Below are 17,380 nucleotides of genomic sequence, written 5' to 3' on the forward strand. Positions count from 1 at the left end.
GGCAAGTGATCATCAGATCCACCGAGAGCTGCTTGGAGTACACAGTCACATGACAATGAGAACCAGTGATGGCTTGTTCAACTAACAGTCACATGGACATCTGTTTCACTGGATTGTGCTTTGTAATGAATATTATCACACTGGTTTTCAATAATGCAGATGGGGGATGTACAAATGAACAGAAACATGCCACACGCAGTGTATACATTTGGTAATCTCGTGTATTACGGTAAACTCCAGAAAGCTTGAAACATTTGTCCTCATCCTGCAAGAAACACACGCTCTTACAAATCTCTTATCCCTCAACCAAGCAACCCTCATACACAAGTATTCACACACACACCTACACACAACCATCCAAATCCACACACACACCTACGTATACTTTTTTTTATTAATGTTCTTCCGTTCGTGTACATGTGAGTTACCATGAAGTCTGTCACTTTCATGAATTCCTATGTTTTAATTTTTGACGATAAGAATCTTACTTTGCATGCCAAGAATGTAACGTGACCTGATAAGAGTGAGATATTGGTTGACTGTAACGCTGAAGGAAACAAAGGTCATACCGACAACCTCATTATTCATACAAGTACTACTTCACGACCATAGTGCTAACAGCTGTCCTTGTCGTTTTTATAGTCACTTTGTTTTTAAAATTCAGCACTGACGCAGACAAACCTCACATTGTCTTCATTGTGGCAGATGACCTTGGCTGGAACGATGTCAGCTGGATCAATCCTGACATCCAGATCCCGACACCTGAACGACTTGCCAGTATCGGCGTCATCCTCAACTCCTCATACGTTCAGCTGCTGTATTCCCCCTCCAGAAACCGCTTCATGTCGGGGAAGTTCCCCTACCACACGGGAATCCAGGATAAAGTCGTCTTCATAGAGCAGCCCAAGTACATGCCAGCTGATCTGACCACCATTCCATAGAGGCTGAAGACTCTTGTCTCTGATACACATGGTTAGCAAGTGGCACCTAGGCTTCTGTAACTGGAGTGAGTGAGTGAGTGAGTTGAGTTAAACGCCACTTTTAACATGTTCCAATTATATCAAGTCGTGCCAGCTCAATATGGAAGGAAAGCCCAAGTGATGCAGGTCTCAGACGTTTACCACTTTGGTGAAACCAATGAGCACGGGTATGGTGCTGATAAACCTAGAATCATAATCAGTGTGAACTGGGATTCGAAAACCCCCAATCATAGGTTTTTGGAGTGCCCAAGGGATGCAACTCTGCACAGCTAATTGCTGTGCCTTAGACGACTGGGACGTATATGCCCCCCTGTAACTGGAGGTACACACCCACATACAGGGGGTTTGCCACCTGGGTATCTAACGCAGATATAGTTGACTGCTTCACACATGTCAGGGACGAGTTGACTCATTATTATGGATATGACTTCAGGAACATGACAGGGGTTTACATAAACACCCAAGGGGAATACTGCACGTACTTGTTTGTGAAGAGAGCCATTAATATCATCATGAACCATGACAAATCCATCTGTATCTTCCGTTTCAAAATGTACATGGACCATTGCAGGTGCCCACCAAATATTCAGACCAATACAGCAAAACTAATGATTTGAATAGGATGGTTTACAGTGGAATGGTGAGTGCTTTGGATGAAGCTGTACACAACATTACCGCTGTTCTCGAGAACTATGGATTCATGGACAACCTACACCTTGTGTTTACAACAAACAAGAGCTGGCTTCCCACACAGAGTGGTAATAGCTGGTCTCTGAGGGACAGGAAAGGCACAATATGGGAGGGAGACACCATGGGAGCTGGACATTGACAGGTTGAGTCAGGTCGACATAATCCTCAATGGAGACAGTAGCGTCAGGAACGATTTGTCCACAACATCTATGACATGAAATACGTGGCAGATCTTAGGTGGGGAGACCTGAAGCTGATCATTGGTGTGCCTGGGTACTCAGGATGGTACCCTCCTGCTGGGTCTGACTTAGACGTCCCACCCCTCCCCAGAGTCAACCCTGACCTTGTCAACTTTCTGCTGCAGATGCTGGCCCTGAAGAATGGAAACTCGGGTGCCTGTGATGATCTGACCCTTCATCTAACCCAGAAACCTTTAACGGTACATGGAGCCCCGGCTGGTGAATACGTTACTTTAGTACAGTCACCAGACCATCCAATCAACCTAGAGATGTATTATCTCCAAGTCACGTGACCTTACATTCACATCTGTCTTTATGTCTGTTTAAGACCTGATCAAATCGGACAATATCATCCTTTTTCAGATTAATGTGATGTATTTGATTAAGTGCTGCAATATATTTCATCTTGGTTGAAAATAAAATCTTCACTAATATTGGCATTTCTCAAGCGTTCTGCTTGTTTTATGAGAAATATAATTCATTGCAGCAAGCCATTCTTGATGTGAAGTATCATGGCACTAATGAAGAGCAACATCAAGGTGGTAAGTGCTTGGTAATGCAAATCGCTCTTCCCCCGTTGTGGACCCATCGAAGAATGTGTTTTCAGCACCCATTGCTTGTTGTAAGAGTGCCAAATTTGGGAAACCTGTTTGCAATGGGTTGTGCCCCTGTGATGGTAGAGGAAGGGAGCCTGGTGGTTGAGGGAACTGGTTCCAAGAATTGCTTTCCGTTGCCCATTACACTATTTCGACACGCGGTTGGGACATAGAATGGGCTCGGCTCTATCAATCAGCTGGTCACACTAAGCCCTGGGGATTATATATGAATTGCACAAATTTGTCAAATTGTTAAAATGAGATGTCAATAGTTTCTATGAATCTGATTTTGTCTTGGCCAAATAAAATGTATTCATTATAATTTACAAATATGTCTTTTGCCTAGAGCCATATGCCCAGAAGGTGGTGACTCATGGGCCAATCTGATTGATTGATTAATTGGTAATTTGTCTGCAAGATTATATCATCCCAGTATCCTTGGTGCTGCAAGTCAGAGATCCACTTGTTAATAGCACCGTCTTTATGACACTTCATGGTGAGTGGGGTGCTGGTTTGAGGAAACCATATACATGGATCTTGAAGCTCCCTTGAAAAAATACATCAGCTTAATAATGATCAAAATAATTATGACAGCCATCCAAAACAAAGTGAATACTGGCCAAATTTTCTTGTTATTGAAAATTTCCAGATAAACAACCAATAAAATTCAACTCGGTCGGTTTTTCAAAAAGAGTGTATGGTATAGCAGGTGATCAAATGCATGAGATCTTGATCAATGTGCTAATCAGCAGGCAAACAACCTGCCATCAACTAATACATTGGCTGGACGTCCTCTGTCAGTATCTGTCTATAGGCCCTTTAATTAAAGTAAAGGAATTGATCATGATCGTGATCATCTTTGAGAGGATATGGCAGAGCTAGACACAGTATGTGAGTTGAGAGATCAAGGTGTAACACATGTGAAACGACTTTGGAGACGTCAAACCTCCGAAGCTCTATACCAATACATACCTGTTTTCACTTTTCTCTCCAACTGCACCCAAATTCATCAAAGTAGGTTATTGCAGTCTTGAAGTTGAAATGTATATCCTAAAACCTTTGAGATGCTGTAAATATCAACTTGCAGTGTCTGTAATTTGTGCTCACTGTGGTGAACAATCACATGTGACTGAAGATGGTGATATCAGCTTAAAAAAACTTTCTTGGTCAGCATTTTCCTCATCTAAAGAGTGTCCATTATGGAAAAGGGAAATGGGAATTAATAAAATGAAATGTTCTCAGAACATTAGCCACACAATCGCTAAGAAACTTGTTCCATCCTTTCCCAAAATGTGTCGTATGCATCTGTAACCAAAAGACCATCTGTGACAATGGCTTTAATTTCATGTCAGACAGACCTAACACCAGGCAAAATCCTCCAACCCTGAACTTGTCCAAACAGAAAATATGTTATCACATGGAGAGTCTGCTACACAAACTATTGAATTGTTAACAGCTACTTCGATGCCATCTCATTCTCACACTACATCTTTTTCACATAAGGATTATGTAACACGCAATCTGGTCCAGGATAACATACCAAACGCAATACATATTCCTTTTCCTTGCAGCAGTCCAAAATTGTACATGAACCTCACGTGAAGCAACCTGTGCAAGCAAATCAAAAGAAAAATAGGATCACTGAAAATGATAGATTCACTAAGGGTTCGAGAGATAAAATCTAGCTTTATAACAAGTTTGGATCCCTTGAAGATATGGATATATCTGAGCACAACTATCATCACACAGGGAGTTTATCCCCTTCAATGTCAATGAATGGTAGACCCTAAATAAATGCACCCAAATCTTGAACCATTTACCAAATATAATACAGTGGAATTGTAGAGATGTTGGTGCTAATTCTAATCAACTCGGGCTTACTCAACAAGACTTTTAATCGCATAGCATGTTGTCTCCCAAAAACATTCCTGAAGGAAACCTATAAAGAAGATTTTCGTACGTATGATCCTTGTCATAGTTATTCCTGAAACACAGAGAAAGCGTCAGGTGGTGTGTCTGTTATGGTAAGACATACTTCAAAGTCAAAGTCCATCTTCTTGCAGTTGCCCTGTGAATAACTTCACTTGTTGGCATGATACTATGCTCATTATATGTACTGCTTTCATCTTCTCCGGTGCTTGTGGCATTTCAGAATTTAATTAATCAGCTTCCCAATACTACAGTAGACACAATTCAGAACAATGTGGAGTTTTCTTGCCTACAACCAATTTGCAAGTCTCACTGGTAGCACCAAACAAGAAATTTGACATAAAGCACACAGTGGCAAGCTTGAGGACTTTAAACTCATGAAAATTATACCTCTCCACAATCAGTTTGGCAAACTACATTCTGGCTAAGAAGGTGATCTCACAACATGTTAAGAAACACTCTCTACAAGTAACAATACTCGCCCAAATTTTAAAACACTACTGTTAGATGTAATGGCAATGGTGATGATGCTAAGACCTAGTGGCATCGGGATGAATTTTGATGATAAAATCCATTTTTACTCCATTTGCATGAAAACAGCTTGAGTGTGTGTCTAGATTTGACATTGTTTGGGATGAGTACAGTTTCAAATCAACAGCAAGAAGTTAACAAGAAGAAGGAGACAGCTGCAGACGCTGCATTCAACAAACAGCAAAATTCTTCACACATGAGAGGCATTTCTGAGAATTGACGAGAACAAGACAGAACTGTTTAAGTTCTTGACTGAACAAGTTATTTCATAGGAATGTTGGTATAAATAAATTATAAGCACTTACAGCAAACGGGCTCTGTGTGGTCAGATGTTATCAATGACCTATATACATGTTCAGATGAAGAAACTGACAAAAGTCTCTCTTTGCACATGTCAAATGCTGCCAGACAGGGTCATGATAGGATTTTGATTGGCACAGTCGAAAACTGATGCCATTGTTCATGGCCATTGCATTGTTTGACAGAATTGGTGTGTTTCATCTCCAAAAAGCTTTTGGAACTGGCAAACAATTCAGATATTTGGCTGTTCATGGCCTTGCTTTTCTTGCAATTACTGGCTATCACCGGACATCCTTCTGCATTTCTGGTTCAGGTGGGTAAACAGTGGAAGGGAATTGGCTATTTTGATGGTTTTTGATGGTTATTGATGATATAGGATCATCGATATAACAGAAACTTATGTTAAACATCTAGGCCAAGTTACCTGATTCATATACATACAGAAAATAAACAGGAAGAAGCCAGGCACAATGGGAACGGAAATTTCTACTTCTTGCCTAAATGTCTTTCCCAAAGTTTTACATAAATATCATCAATGAGGAAGTCCAGCATTTCATATATTGTTTTTCTCAGTAAATTTCAGATGGCATTTGCTTTCATCTTGCTTTCAACAAATTGTTCTGAACCTCTGAACTAAATCTATCGTCACCTTGTTTTGTAATAAAAGCCCAGTGTTTAGTTTTTCTAAAGTTTGTCATGTCGGATAATGATGTAAAGAGTTGAAAAATAAAACGTGTTCGCAGAATTGAACTTGCTTCTAAGCTGAGATTGCAAATAATCAAGCAACTTCTGTAAGGTTTTGAGAATCCACATGGTATTGATTCACACTTTTCTCAAATACTTTCTGAGAATATTAAGACATTCCTCCCTTTGATTGTATTAAGAATTATGGTCTTTGGGATTTGGTGGTACATTTGATGGACCCAGCCGTATATCTCTTTGTCTTATTATTTGTATGGCGCTTTGGGATCAAGTACAAAAAAGATTAGGCGTGTCTTTAGATTTTAGAGTAAGGCCAAAAGTTGACAGTACTGATTTCTCTCTTAGTTAACGTATTGCCATAATATCATGCAGTATATGATATGTCATTTATATCAAGTTCTTGAGTACTACTTGAGGCCTTGTCAGTGTGAACAACTTCAAACTTGTTGGGCAACCAGACTTATATGGCAGCTGACTGGAACGGAATAGTTTATTCAAATTTTGTTTCCTCTTTTTCAGTTTGTGCATTTCATCAATGATAACATCACAATCTGACCTAACCCACTCTAAAAAAATATTTTGGCCATTTAAGTGTCATATGCTTCAACATCGGTAATGATTTTTAAAGTTGTGATCTTAATTGGGGAGAGATTCCTCACAATGATTAGGTCCATATTTGAATAACTGACGAACATCGTTATTGTCAATAAAAGAGAAGTCATCTGTTATTATTTGACCTACATGCTGGTAGCAGTATGATGAACCTTGGCAGCCAGATGTAGTGGAACGTACATCATTAGCTGCCAAGTTCACGTTCTGCAACACTTTCCTTGAAATTGAACAACCTGGATGAAATGTTCGAATATGAAATGAAATGTTGGTGGTTCCTGAAATTTAAAACATTAAAGCACATTTTGGTATAATGATTTTTGTCTGTACATTTTGAATTCAACATGCTAGCTTTGTCTAATATTATGAAGTCTGTTTCTGGTTTTGCCAAACGTTTCAAAGCAATATATCAAGAACTTTACTCTCTCGTCAATTTTGTGGGCTCTTACAGTTTGTAGACCCACCCATCAGCAAAGACCGTGAGAGTCGTTTAGTTCCTTTCAATGGCATAGTGTATACATGTAGTCATGTGCTCACTTTGTGCAGTCCCAATAGTTCCTGAAGGAGAGGCAACAAGTGTTACAAATGAATGGTATAATTTGGTCTTGGGGCTTTCTTGTAACGATGGCTGCCTCAACATCTTTGGGATGTAGTGTATTTTCTATTTCATGCGAGGATGGAGGGATTTTGAAATGTATGAGGTGCGGTGGTTGTCAAACATCAAAATGTGGCAACATTTCTCATCCCACAACATATTTCACTTTTACCTCTATTTACCTCAAATGAAGAGCATGATATGCATGAAGAGTTATTTTGAAAAGATCTTCTTGCTGTCATAGGTTGATATCATTTTCCAATTTTCATTCTCGACTCTTGACACCCTCAGAGTCCGAAACATGTCACACACTTGTTACCTTAACGTTGTAATGAAGACTAAAGCATATCTTAATGAATTGAAAAGACAATTGCACGATATAAAACAGGAAATTAATGAACGAAAGAATACCTGACAGCCACTGACCATCAGTTCTACTGACAGCTGTTAGAAATTGTCACGTGACCGTCCGATCCAATGAAAGATGGCTTAACTACTAGTCACACACACACACCCGCACAGATACAAGCACTCGCCAACCCGCTCACCCACTCACTCAACCACCCACTCACTCACTCACTCACTCTGAGTGTTGGACGTCTATGTATCACGTTTTCTCTGTTTAACACTTAGTAACAAAGTAATGATAAGAGCATAACCGTGCCCATGTGACGTGACCTGACGTGGGAATCGAGATTGACCTTAACGCCGAAGGATAAACTCATCAGGATATACTCACTCGTTACATGTACAGGTATTACTTCATGGAGCTTTCAGTCGCCCTCGCTGTTATAGTCGCTTTATTTCTAAAAACCAGCACCGCTGCTGAAAAACCACACATTTACTTCATTGTGGCAAATGACCTTGGCTGGAACGACGTAGACTGGAACAACCATGACATCCCTGACACTTGACTGCCTCACCAATAGTGGCGCCATGCTCCACTCCTCCTACGTCCAGTCATTGTGTTGCTACATCTGTTGTGTTGTTGTGACAAATGCTCTAATGGCATATGTGTTATGTTTTTGTTGTTATATGTGGTACATGTGTGTAAACAGATGCTCAGTAATTATATGAAGATAAGAACGTAACCTTCACATGTAGCGTGATCTGATAAGAAGGAGACAGATATTGACCTTAAAGTTGAAGGAGAAACAGATCAGGCCATTTCACTAGGAATACCTGCTATCTCGTTACAAATACTGTCATTATTTCATGACCATGGGACTTACAGCTGTCCTCGCTGTTGTGGTCGCTTTGTGTTTAAAAATCAGCACTGGTGCAGACAAACCACACATTGTCTTCATCGTCGCAGATGACCTTGGCTGGAATGATGTTGGCTGGATCAACCCAGACATCAAGACCCCGACACTTGACCGTCTCGCCCGTAGCGGCGTCATCCTCAACTCCTCTTATGTACAGCCGCTGTGTTCCCCCTCCAGAAACTGCTTCATGTCAGGCAAGTTTCCCTACCACACAGGACTCCAGGACAGTGTGGTCTTCATAGAGCAGCCCAAGTACATGCCAGCGAACCTGATCACCATCCCACAGAGGCTGAAGACCCTCGGCTATGATACCCACATGGTCGGCAAATGGCACCTAGGTTTCTGTAACTGGAAGTACACGCCCACCTACAGAGGCTTTGACACCTTTATGGGCTACTATGCAGGTACGGAGGACTACTTCACACATGTCAGGGACGAGGTGGCTGATTACTATGGATATGACTTCAGGAACATGACAGATGTTTACAAGGGCGCTCAAGGGGAATACTCCACATACGTGTTTGCAAAGAGAGCCATTGATATCATAATGAACCACGACAAGTCCAAGCCGATGTATCTATATCTGCCGTTTCAAGCTGTACATGGGCCACTGCAGGTGCCTGTCAAATATTCAGAGCAATACAGCCACATTCATGATTTAAATAGGATGGTTTACAGTGGCATGGTGAGCGCTTTGGACGATGCTGTGTACAACATCACCACTGTCCTTGAGGACCTTGGATTCATGGACAACCTTCTTCTTGTGTTTACAACAGACAATGGTGGACCTCCTACAAAAGGTGCCAATAACTGGCCTTTGAGGGGCGGAAAAAACACACTATGGGAGGGAGGCACCAGGGGAGCGGGTTTCGTCTACAGCGAGACTCTGCTGAAAAAGAAAGGTTACACTCACCCTGGTCTGTTCCACGCCGTGGACTGGTACCCCACGTTACTGGACATAGCAGGGGGAGACTCCAGCCAACTGGACATCGATGGGTTGAGTCAGGTCGACATGATCCTCAATGGAGACAGCAGCGTTAGGAATCAGTTTGTCTACAACATCTATGACGACCACTATGCTGCAGCTCTCAGGTGGGGAGACCTGAAGTTGATTGTTGGTAACCCTGGATACTCGGGATGGTACCCTCCCGCTGGTTTTGACTTAGACGTCCCAATCATGGTTGACACTCCCCTCCCCAGCATCATGCTGTACAATATCAGCGCCGACCCAACGGAGCACCAGGACATCTCCAAAGACAACCCCGACCTTGTCAACTTCCTGCTGCAGATGCTGGCCCAGAAGAATGGGACTCGGGTGCCTGCAATGGACCCACCCTCTGACCCTCGATCTAACCCAGTCAACTTCAATGGTACCTGGAGCCCCGGCTGGTGCTAGAAATTACTTTGATATAGTCACGTGACCAGTCGATCCTCCGAGAGATGTGTTGTGCCTAAAGTCATGTGATTATTTTGTATCTGATTTGCTTGATTATATGTAATTCCTGTGTAAAACCCGATCATGTAGGAAAATAATGTCGCATTTAGGAATAAAGTGATGCATTCCTCTCTGGAACTGTGATATAAATCGTGTTTGAAAATTAAATTGTCAGTCTACGTTGCCCTTTCTGTTGGTTTATTTTTTCATTCGAGGAAGCAATTCTTGTTGTTGTGACACTTCCATGGGTATTAGAGAAGTACTTCCACCTTTATCAGAGCTCTTCAGGACCATAGGTGACATTGTTACGTTAATGAATTATACAGGATAAATATGTCAATGCATCGCCTCCAAAGGGCCATTTTAATCATCTATTTATTTGTGTTTTAATGGAAATTGCATTTTTAGAAATTATTTGTTCAACATTATTCCTGACTAGAACAACTCCTCATGCTACCGTCAGCTTCTAAATGCTTGTCAGAGATGACATTAAGGGACTATATTACTCGGAAATTGGAATAGAATGATGAAATATTGAGATTTAAATTGAAGGAAGATTCAGGCATGTGTGCTAATACTTATAAACCGAGAACAAGCCATTCTGGCGATGAGGATTGTTACTTACAAAAATTAGGCAGTGCACTTTTTGCAAGCGAAAATCAGCATTGATTATGGTAGATAAGGAGTGGCAGTCTGGTGACCGCGAGAGGTTACATCTACATGTTCTTGCTGTTTGTGCTGTTAATACAAGTTCAGCACTATTGATTCTATTTCAAGTGGTGATGTCCATACATGATCCGAAAAAATGTATTGGTTATTGCCAGGTTTCTTTAATTCGCCATTTTATGAAATATTTGTATAACCTCCCTGTTTAAGATAACATGACAATCGTAGACAAAACAGTACCACTCATTCACAAATCAAACACCACTTACATTCAGGGCCCTCGACACACTGCAGCTAACAAACAGGAGTCTCTGAATTTGTCACGTCCTTACCAACGAAGGTTTATGATATACGTCCTTTCGTCCTGCCACAACGCAAGGTGAAATAATCTTGCCACTGACGAAAGTTCTTGGTCACTCCAGGTTCCTCAAGACATCATTGAAAATAATGTCCGTGACACAATTACACTCTACAAAGTGTTGGATCGTGAGGAGATTTGACACACAATTGAAATTTTGTTTAATGATTTGGATACTCCAAAGCCGGTACACATGTAAGGTTGGTCTTGTATGAGTATTTTTGTAACCAGACAAACCTAAATGAACTGAAACATTTTGAGCGCATTGCTATTCGTGGTCGTTAAAGACTTCTCTATTGACTACATTTCTCCATGGTGTTTTGTTAGGAAACACTGACTCATAAAGTAAAATACAAGAAATGTTCTGATGCTTTTAACACGGCAGCAAACTCTTTGTTTATCAGATTACATATACAAAAACATAATTCGTCAAATATATTCAACAAGCTGTGAACTCCCCCTGTGAACGTTGAAAGGCTAAGAACGGCTGATTGAATCAGAACATCAGAACATTATCTCGAAGAAAATACATTGTTGATTCAAATTTAAATGGAAACAAATTGCAGTGAGAAAAATGTTACACAGACACATTTACAAGAAAAGAAATCAATATATATTCATTCACCAGTTCCTTTTTGATATGTTTCACTCTTGTTTGCGGTTACCTCCCATACTTACCGAATTCATAAACACCGTCCAGAGGGGGTTAAAGTGTAATAACTTTATTGTCCCCTTGAGAGGGTATGTGAGACCATATCATTCAAAATAGGTATGTTTCTACTACCATTTACTCGTTGAATACTTGTTTCTTTTAATTTTGGCCTAAACTTACTGAAACAGTGCAGGAAGCAGAAGTATCCCCACGCACGCGCGCGCCCGTGTGCGTGCGTGCGTGCGTGCGTGCGTGCGTGCGTGCGTGCGTGCGTGCGTGTGTGTGTGTGTGTGTGTGAGAGAGAGAGTCCATTCCTTAAAAACATTGGAGCCAAGGCCCACAGAAATCGTTAAAGTAAATAAATAATATGAATATTATGTTGTGTTATAGTTTGATATTATAACAATGTACATATTTAAAGCAATTTTAACCTTTTAACCTTTGACGAGAAAAACATCAGGCAAATATATATATCCTTGTTCTGGTCTCTATATTTCCTGTGAACCCCGTCAGCATGTATATAACATGCAAGTGATTGATGAAATGCTACTTTAGGACCCCAAGAAAATATGAAGAGTTTGAAACCATGCATTATAAATGTTAGCTGGCGATGGTAATTGGTGCATGTGCAACAGCAGCAAAGGACATATTCTTCATGCATCACTCAAGGGAGACTCACGCAGAATGAATACTGGCTTCAAAAAGCTCTCGTCTAATTTGTACATACTTTCCATAAAACAGTGTTTCATCAAAGTGTAAATGTAGGGGTGTGTTTTAATGAGGAGAATATTCTCGTAAATGGTGCCTTGTTCCATTTTATTTAAGGAATGGCGAGAATGACCTCACATATGTGTTGTCCGGGTCGCCATTTTGAGACAGGTAGATAATTATGAGTCAGAGTGTAAGGTAGATATTGACCTTGTAAAGTTGTTAATGTTATTTGTTTATGACTGACAACATTTAACACTTAACAGCATGTACTCAATGAAGAAGTGAGGTTTGTTAAGTTTGCCAGTGAAAAACCAATGGCTTATCTTACAATGCCGCTCAAAATCATTATATTTTACCTGTATTGTTTATGGTATGATATTTTTTCTTTTGCAAATTGTAAACAGCAGCTGTCAACAGGGTTCGCACAATGAGAAAGAAACGACCCTTTATTGAAATGTAATTAAAGTAAAACTAACTAAAAGTTTAGTAAATGTACCATTGCAATTTGTAAATATGAGTAGAAAATTCTTTGAAAGATGTTCAAGTAATCGCAACGAACTGTTCAGTAAACTGAGATCATGCTGTCCATTTAGGAGATAAATATTTTGTTTTGTAAAAACAGGCAAAGATTTTGAGCCAGTGAAGTGTTTGTGTCTCAAAACTTTGGGAGACATGAACAAGAAGATCAGCGTTAAAACCACTGCAAACAAAGTAGTCCAGTATAAGCAAGAGGGAAACATTGCTTTTCAGTTGTTCATCAAATTCCAAAATCAAGGGATACAACTCCATCTGAAGGAATTCCGGACATAACTCCAGCATTGGGACGGCTTCCTTGCAAAGACAGACAAGGCAAAGGCTTTACACCTGACCAAGGAACTGGAGGTCGCTGGTGTCCCTCCTGCTAATGAAATTCTTGTAATCCATGATGGCAACGCTTGTTTTTACTACTTGAAAGATATTCCTGGTAACTTCAGCAAAATTTGCCAGAAAGTCTTTGATAAAAACCGGTGATGTTGTGATCAGCACAGACAGCTGTGTGGCAAACTCTGCCAAATCCAAGGAGCAACAAAGAAAGGGATGTGGAGAGAAACTCATTGTCAAAGGAGAGAATACGAACAAACTCACATACTGGAAGCAGTTCCTATCCAATGATATGAACAAGCAACAGTTCATTACTTTTCTTACTGGACTCTGGAGCCAAGATAAATACGCAAAAAACCTACACGGGAGAAAAGTTAACAGTAGTATGTGAAGGCTCTGCATACCAATGTACTTCTGATGACGGTCTCAAAACACAGTGTACAGAAATACCCGTCCTCAAGTCTTCCCAGGAGGAGACAGATTCCAGGATCATCCTTTATTGTGAATATGTCCGGTTCCAAAACTACAAGTATGTAAGAGTAAAGAGCCCAGATACTGACATTTAGTTTATCGTTCTCCATTATGTACTCAAGAATATCAAAATTCTCTTTAAAACCGACACTGGTAAAAAAAAGTAGATCAAATGATGTAAGTGATGTAAGTGAAGTTGCTCTGTCCCATACTCAGCAACACTGAGGTGGGGGTTGGGGGCTGATGTTGATCGAATCTGCGTTGGAATTTTAGGTATGTGTTCATCTATCTTTTTATGTTTAACTATCTTATGTCAAAATATTTTAACTCCCCAGGAGGTATTGCGGCCAGAAGATTTTGAAAAGGTTCCCATCCATGATGCCCTGTACTGTTTTTGCATCAAGCCATGCACTGCGAAGTGGTCACTGGAAATTAGGACGTTGGTCTCTCTGGAAACTCTGGCTATAGTTCCGAGATCAGGGGCCATCTCAGAACGGTTATCAACTTTAATAGCTGTTGTGAGTAAAAATACTAACATAATTAGATTATAAGAAAGATAATAAGAAAGTCTATTTTTTAGACTTGTTTTTGTCTAAAAATATTGTGAGTAAAAATACTAACATAATTAGATTATAAGAAAGATAATAAGAAAGTCTATTTTTTAGACTTGTTTTTGTCCTTTGGTCAAGCCCAAGAAAACTACATCAATTATGATTATGATTGTGTAATTAATGGAAAAAGTTTTCATTTACCATCAGTGTCTTTATGTATCCCAGAAAATGAATAGACGTCCCATTTGCTCAATACTTCATCGAAATCTCCCGTGTGGAAGTAAGGGAAAAGTTCAATCTGTTCCTCCATGTTGATGATTTCAAAAATAGTTCCATTGATTAATGTATACATACAGGGTAATGAGACAAAAAAAATCAGTGATGTCATTCTCTGTCAGATCAGAGAAAATACCTATTTTTTTGTCACAATGCTTAATGACTAACAGTATTACTACATGAAAAGTCAGCTTACTATGGCGGTACCTAGTGCAGAACAGTGCTTTGCCGCTATAGGTCCATTAGGCGAATGTTGAATGAATGAATCTCACAAGCAATTTAACACTGAATCTTGATGACTGTTTGTGTTCTGGCTTAGACATAGCCAGCACATGTATTAACGGTCGTACCTTCACCTGACCTGGATGCCACTTAGTTAAGAGAGATAGTGTCCACTTTTGGTTAAAAACCCAGGATATCTTCATTATAACTTACCATTGGTCCATAACCTTTTCCCCTTGAAATAAGTTATCACAATTTTGAGGTCGCTCTTTACTTCAATTCACTTTTTGGCCTACCGTTTGGTAAATTTAAAGATTTCCAGGAATTGGGAGCTCACTTCCCTGAACTGTCTATCCCCACTCAGTCGAAACGTACCTGGCTACTAATGACCTATTTCTGTCAGTTGTGGTGCTACTCTCATCTATCAGAACATTCACTGTGCTATTTGATAGTCAGGTGAACATCAGTTCAACTGTGTGTGTGTTAAGTGTGTGTTAACCGTGAGTCATCTGGTCGTGTCCTCTGTTTTGAATGTTATCACACGAGTAAGTGGGTCTGGCTTCTTTCTTATTTTCTGTAATCCATGAAGGAGCTGGGCATATGCCTTACAGAAAAATGTGCCTAACACATGATATACATGTTGGAGGAATTGAACGCTGATTTTAGTGTGAACTCTCGGAAACTTTAACCATTTGCCTCCCATCACAGAAAAAACGCACAGTCTTACAAGCACACACCATGTGATGTATTGAGAAACATTCTTATTTTTGTATGTATTAACTTTTTAAGAGCCTCACTAACATTAACTAGGTAAATGAAATAGTTACACGGACTTCTATGTGTTAAGTTTCATAACATCAATGAAAAGATGATAAGAATGCACTTCTAGCGTGACCTGAAAAGAGTGAGAAAGATATTGCTCTTAACCCTGCAGAAGACACAGATAAGGTTTGGCCATTAGGTATATATACTGACTCACCACATGTAGTGGTATTACTTTATTAATATGGAGCTTACAGTTGTCATTGCTCTTACATTTGCTTCGTGTTTAAACATCAGCACTGCTGCAGACAAACCACACATTGTCTTCATCGTAGCAGATGACCTTGGCTAGAACGACATTGGCTGGATCAACCCTGACATCCAGACACCGGCACTTGACCGTCTCGCCCGTAGCGGCGTCATCCTCAACTCGTCCTATGTCCAGCCACTGTGTTCCCCCTCCAGAAATTGCTTCATGTCAGGCAAGTTTCCCTACCACACAGGGCTTCAGGATAATGTTGTCTTCATAGAGGAACCAAAGTACATGCCAGCAGACCTAATCATCATCCCACAGAGGCTGAAGACCCTCGGCTATGATACCCACATGGTCGGCAAATGGCACCTAGGCTTCTGTAACTGGAAGTACACGCCCACCTATAGAGGCTTTGACACCTTCATGGGCTACTATGCAGGTATGGAGGACTACTTCACACGTCAGGGACGAGGTAACAGATTACTATGGTTATGACTTCAGGAACATGACAGATGTTTACAAGGGCGCCCAAGGGGAATACTCCACATACGTGTTTGCAAAGAGAGCCATCGATATCATAATGAATCATGACAAATCAAAGCCGATGTACCTGTATCTGCCGTTCCAAGCTGTACATTGGCCACTGCAGGTGCCCGCTAGATATTCAGACCGATACCGCGACATTCATGATTTGAACAGAATGGTTTACAGTGGCATGGTAAGTGCTTTGGATGAAGCTGTGCTCAACATCACCACTGTCCTCGAGAACTATGGATTCATGGACAACCTACTGCTTGTGTTTACAACGGACAATGGGGGGCCTCCCAGACATGGAGCAAATAACTGGCCCCTGAGGGGCGGGAAAGCCACATAGTGGGAGGGAGGTACCAGGGGAGCAGGTTTTGTCTAAAGCAAGACTCTTCTGAAAAAGAAAGGTTACACTCACCCTGGTCTGTTCCACGCAGTGGACTGGTATCCCACGTTACTGGACATAGCAGGGGGAGACTCCAGCCAGCTGGATATAGACGGGTTGAGTCAGGTCGACATGATCATCAACGGAGGTGGCAGCGTCAGAAACGAATTTGTCTACAACATCTATGACGACCATTATGCTGCAGCTCTCAGGTGGGGAGACCTGAAGTTGATGGTTGGTGAAATCTCACATGCAGGTTGGTACCCTCCCCCTGGGTCTGACTTAGACGTCCCCGTAATGGATGACACTCCTCTCCCCAGTGTCATGCTGTACAATATCAGCGCCGACCCAACGGAGCACCAGGACATCTCCAAGGACAACCCCGACCTCGTCAACTTCCTGCTGCAGATGCTGGCCCTGAAGAATGGGACTCGGATGCCTGCGATGGACCCACCCTCTGACCCTCGATCAAACCCAGTCAACTTCAATGGCGTCTGGAGTCCTGGCTGGTGCTAGAAATTGCTCCATGACTACAGTGCTTCAGTAGTCACGTGACCATTCGAACCACCGAGAACTGTTTTATCACCGAGTCATGTGACAGTATGTGTAATTTACGTGATTATTCGTTCACATCTGTCTTTGTGCCTGTGTATTAGTTTGTCATATAGACCCTGAAGCAAATATTTCCAATACAGCCCAAGCAAGTCTACACGTCTAGATTACGCCAGTATCACCACTCCCCATGACCCCACACTGAGCCTAGACGCAATCCTGCTCTTAACCCTGCCACTCTGACAAGACAACATGGGTGAT

The 17,380-nt window shown here is 41.1% G+C and overlaps 2 pseudogenes; both read left to right on the plus strand.

Moving 5' to 3' along the window:
• The first annotated feature begins 8,381 nt into the window (after window positions 1–8,381).
• LOC139468608 (arylsulfatase J pseudogene) lies at window positions 8,382–10,039 on the plus strand (annotated as a pseudogene).
• Window positions 10,040–15,621: 5,582 nt separating this feature from the next.
• LOC139468609 (arylsulfatase I pseudogene) lies at window positions 15,622–17,380 on the plus strand (annotated as a pseudogene).

Source organism: Haliotis cracherodii, unplaced genomic scaffold, assembly GCF_022045235.1.
Source record: "Haliotis cracherodii isolate W230 unplaced genomic scaffold, xgHalCrac1.p SCAF_2, whole genome shotgun sequence".
Taxonomy (NCBI): Eukaryota; Metazoa; Mollusca; class Gastropoda; order Lepetellida; family Haliotidae; genus Haliotis; species Haliotis cracherodii.